This window comes from Equus przewalskii, chromosome 5, assembly GCF_037783145.1.
Source record: "Equus przewalskii isolate Varuska chromosome 5, EquPr2, whole genome shotgun sequence".
Lineage (NCBI taxonomy): Eukaryota > Metazoa > Chordata > Mammalia > Perissodactyla > Equidae > Equus > Equus przewalskii.
The window spans coordinates 75,177,311-75,182,951 of record NC_091835.1 but is presented as its reverse complement, the minus strand read 5'-3'; positions in this window follow the sequence as shown (position 1 = coordinate 75,182,951).

The window sequence follows — 5,641 nt, the reverse complement described above, 5'->3', positions numbered from 1 at the left end:
CTGCTTCTCTGGGTTTTTTTTTTGGTTTTTTTCCGGTGAGGAAGAGTGGCCCTGAGCTAAGATCTCTTGCCAATCTTCCTCTTATTGCTTGAGAAAGATTGTCCCTGAGCCAACATCTGTGCCAATCTTTCACTATTTTGTATGTAGGACACTGCCACAGCGTGGCTTGATGAGCAGTGTGTAGGCCCACCCTCAGGATCTGAACCAGGAACCTGAGCTGCTGAAGCACAAACCCAAACACTATGCCACCGAGTCGGCCCCTTACCATGTCTTTTTCAATCCTCCCTCTTCACTGGCTTCTTCTCTCACCCTTCAAACATGATAGAAAGAAAAAGAAAAACCTCCCTATTCCATTTTTTTAATTTTGCATTTAAAAAATATTATTTCATTGAAGTCATACTGGCTTATAACATTGTGTAAATTTCAGGTGTACACTATCATATTTCAGTTGCTGTATAGACTGCATTGTGTTCACCACCAACAGTCTAGTTTTTATCCATCACCATACAAATGTGCCCCTTTACCCCTTTCGCCCTCCCCCCACCTCCTGCCCCTCTGGTAACCACTAATCTGTTCTCTGTATCCGTGTGTTTGTTTGCCTTGTTGCTAAACAAGCCACTAAATAAAAACCCTTCCCTCAACTATTAAACATTACAATATTCTCTCTTCTTACTCCTCTGTCCCTTTGAATCTCAGCAAATGGTGTCACATTTTACCCAGTCTCTACCTCCTTATCTCCTTCCCTTTTCTAATTGGTTTTCAAGGTCAGAAATTTATCAAAATCCTGGATGAGCTTTCCTCTTTACTCCTACAGCTACTGCTTTGGTTCTGGGTCTACTCTCTTGCCTAAACTACCATAACTGATCTGCCTGCAGTCTTTCTGCACACCAAATAGCAAATTGTATTCCACAAGCATTCTTTGAGCACCGACTATACGTCTGGCACTGGAAAGACAAATATGATACCAGTTTGTACACTCAAGAAACTTGTCCAGTCACAGTAAAGCATCAGTCCCACTAAAAACTTATCTTTGTTGCCAATAGAATTAAGTTCCAACTCCTTAAGCAGGCATATAGGGTTCTTCACAATCTATCCTGAACCCATTTCTCCAGCCTTCTCTCTCACCACTCTCCTTCACCTATAGTCTCTCCTAAGCTCCAGCCACATTGAATTTTGCACAGATCCCTTATAATTCCATTGCCTCTGCTTTACATATGCTATATTTTCTTTCTTTTTTTTTTTTTAAAGATTTTATTTTTTCTCCCCAAAGCTCCCTGGTACATAGTTGTATATTCTTTGTTGTGGGTCCTTCTAGTTGTGGCATGTGGGACGCTGCCTCAGCGTGGTTTGATGAGCAGTGCCATGTCTGCCCCCAGGATTCGAACCAACAAAACACTGGGCCGCCTGCAGCAGAGCGCGCGAACTTAACTACTCGGCCACGGGGCCAGCCCCCAACATATGCTATATTTTCTGACTGGAATACCCTCTTCTGATTCTCACCATTGGTCTGGGAACAATTTATTCAGCCTTTGAAACTCAGCTCTCAATCATTACCATTCTTTGATACTTTCTCAGACTCCCCTACTTAGTTCTTCAGGTTGCTGTTCCCACAGTACTCTACTCTGTTTACAGCTCTCATATAGGACTCATCACAATGCATTATAATTTACCTATTTACTTATTTACCTTTCCAACAACTTTTGAGGTCAGGAACAATATTGCTTTGCAGTATCAGGCACATGGTCGGCTCTAAATTCCAAATTTTTTTTAATGAATCTCTAGCACTTGGTCTTCTCTTACTTTCCCCCAAATGATATTACAGAGCCCTATTTCCCAGAAAAGAGAGCACTAAAAGAATTTCAGGGGCTGGCATAGTGGTTAAGTTCAGCACACTCTGCTTTGGTGGCCTGGGTTCACGGGTTCGGACCTATACCACTCATCAAGCTATGCTGTGGCGGTGAACCATATACAAAATAGAGGAAAGTCTGGCACAGATGTTAGCTCAGGGGGAATCTTCCTCAAGCAAAAAAAAAAGGGAGATTAGCAACAGACGATAGCTCAGGGCCAATCTCCCTTACCAAAGGAAAAAAACTCAGGTGAACAACTAAAAAATTGGGAAAAAAGAAGGCCCCCTTAACTTGGAAACTGATCCTATTTCTCCTTTATCCCATTATATAGTATCCTGCAAGGTGCCCAACAGAATGATGTTAATATTCCTTCAAAATGTAGTTTCTGAATGTATATGTAACCTTCCTTTGGTCACTTCCTACCTTATGTAGTGGAAAGAACACAATGAAGTATTTACTTACGTCAAACAGAGTTACCCAAGAACTGTAATACATTCTTTCATGAAGACCATGAAATTAAAAGAAAACTTTACTACCTGATTTCTTCTTATCCCAGAGACTACTGTTAATTTACATAGAAATAAGCATATATCACTCTTTTTATGGTCTTATTTTCTACATTATGAACTCCAGGTATATATGAGGTGATGTTTTGGGTAGAAGACCATTTTTAGAAGATTTCAATGTATTTCATTAAAAAATGTAAGTTAGGGGCCGGCCCCGTGGCCGAGTGGTTAAGTTGATGCGCTCCCAATTTGGGAGCCCAGGGTTTCACTGGTTCCAATTCTGGGCACGGACGTGGCACCACTCATCAAGCTACGCTGAGGTAGCATCCCACATGCCACACCTAGAAGGACCCACAACTACAAATACACAACTATGTACCAGGGGGCTTTGGGGAGAAAAAGGAAAAATAAAATCTTTTAAAAAAAATGTAAGTTAGCTTTTTAAGGGCTCTTCTTTAATCTAGAGCTGTTCATGCTTTTATCGGCCCACAGTTAAGACACTGGTAGCAAAACTCAGAATATGAAAAAGCTCAGTACAAGACACAGTTGTTTTTAACCCTTTCCATTATTGCCAAACCAGACTCATCGGGTATGCCTTTAAATTGGCATCAGAGAACATGATGTAATTTAAGTTGCTATACATGATGTTAACACTTAGCTAGGTCACGTTTCCCTTAAACTTTATGACTAATTTCTTATTCCCTACACCTAGAAGCAGTAATCTTTGCCCCCATTCCCTTTATTTGCCTTACAAATACAAAATTAACAACCCGTAAGTTATTAGAAAATCCTCTCATAAAACTGGACTGTTCTCACCTGCTATTTTTTAAAAAATCTTTTAATTGCACACATCAATCTATAAGTTCTCTTCTGCTATTAGTGACTGGACACATACTGGACACATTCAGTCCTCACAAAAATATCAGGGAGGTGGATGCCACAATTATAATTTACAAATTGTTTCTGGATTCATTTCACTAATTTTTTTTTTTTTTTGAGGAACATTAGCCCTGAGCTAACACCTGCAGCCAATCCTCCTCTTTTTGTTGAGGAAGACTGGCCCTAAGCTAACATCCGTACCCATCTTCCTCTACTTTATATGTGAGAAGAGTGAAGACTCTTGCGAGGACATGCAGAGTTCTCGGGTTCCCACTTGACCTCTGCTGACAGAGGTCAGTAGGCAGACTTGCAGGGGGGCTGCTGTTATCCTGAGAATACTGACTCTCTTTTTTTATATATATAAGAATTTGTATTAAAGTGCACAAATCTGAGTCCCTCTTGACTTCTCAGGAACCTCCAAGCTTTTAGAGGGGCATTCATAATTCCTAGCCCATGGGCCAAAGCATGGCATGCCAAGCAGTGCCATGTTTGTACCCAGGATCCAAACCGGCGAACTCCAGGCCACCGAAGCAGAACGTGCGCACTTAACCGCTGTGCCACCAGGCAGCCCCTCAGTAATTTTTTAAGTTGGCCTGGGAATTACCTTTCTCTTAGGAGACTGTTAGGATCAAACTTGTGAATTGGGCATCTAACACTTGCCAAGTATTTTCTAGTTTCTGCCAATTTGTATTCCAGATTTCTCTCCCAAAAACCCTGACACCATAACTATACACGTTCGAATCTACAAAGAGAACTTGTTAGTGAAGTTGAAAAAGGAACCTGGTACAACTTTGGTTCCCCACCAGCTAATGGTTGACATTTCTACATTTTTAAAAGGTTGGAAAAGAATATCTTGTGACATATAAACATAAGAAATTCAAGTGTCAGCATTCTTTGTTGTTGTTGGTTTATTTGAACACAGCCACTCTCATTTTTTACATATTTTCTATGGTTGATTTCATGCTACAATAGCAGAGTTCAGAAGCTGCAATAGAGACCTTATGGCCTTATCTGACCCTTTACAGAAAGTCTGCCAACCCCTGATCTAGATATTTCTGTTTCTCTCTCTTCACCTACCAAGAGTCCTGCCTGGAACGGACTACTCCCGTTCATTCCTGCTGTCACCTCCATCAGGCTGTCAAGGTAGCATCTTCAAAAAACTTAAAAACATGATTCTCTCACAAATATAAAATTAACATGAGCCAAAAATTTATTTAACTCACTGACGGAACCAGTAAGATGGTAAACCTGGTTCGAGGCGTCTTTAAGGAGCTAGGTATTTAGAAGCATAAAAATAAAAAGAATCAGAATTAGGTTGAATGTTAAATAAAGATAGTGCCCTACACAGCAATAAAACCGTAACTTGGGGGTCAGCTTTTCTATCAGTCAGAAATCTACAAGGTTGCAAGTAACTGCACAATGTTTGAGCTCTAATCATATAATAAACAGCAAAGTCAAATACAGGCACCCTCTCCTAGAGAATAATCCTTGGGGAGGCAGATTAAACCATGTCCCAGTATGAACTGAAAGGCCATCCCTCCACTCCTTGCCTTAGTTTCACGTTTTGGGTAATTTCTAACAAGGCCTATCCTAATTTTTCCAGTCAATATCGACCTCTCCTCCTCTTACGCTCCCATTATTTTCGGACTTCTTTTACAGCACTCAATTATCTTGATTTGCGAATTTTATTTTCCCCAACAGGCAGTAGGCTCCTTGGAATCCCGGTATTGGAGAGCTGAGATTTAACCTTCCTCTTTCACGGGATTTGAGCGTAGGGTCCAGTGTCGTAGTTCCCAACACCCGCCTCGCCCGGCATCGACACGAAGTCCTTGATGCCGAATGAGAAGCCCCCAAGCACTCTTTCCAAAACGTCTCAGGGCACTTTCCTTACACCTCCTGGGTCCCAGGTGGCGGTGCATGGGCGTCCTTCTCCCTTGCTCCGCTGGTCAGCGGCCTCCTAGAGTGGGCAAGTACTCCTGATTCTCTTGGTTACCCTGTCCCAGTAGACCCTAACCCAGTACCTGCACCAAGCGCCAGTGCCACAGAGAAGGTGAAACATACGGGGGACCCCTCCCCAACCGATGTGCCCGGAGACACCGACCGAGCGGCCCAGCCCCTCCAGGCACATGACCCTCCTGTCTCACCTACTGCACTAATACCTCAGAGAAGAGGAAAATGCCCGCCCCAAGGGCAAACGTTCCCCCTCAGCCGAGGACCTCAACCTTCCGCTGGCCCTGGACACGGCCTCCAACCTTCAGAACAACGGCGAGGTGGACCCAGGCCCTGGATTCTGAAGTTGGCCCTTTTCCGCAACTATCACCTGCACCGCTTTTCGCATCTTTTTGCGGTGCACCGTTTCCTCACTGGGCTGGTTTACTTCCTCCAGAGGACCCAGGCCCCCCTTTCCCA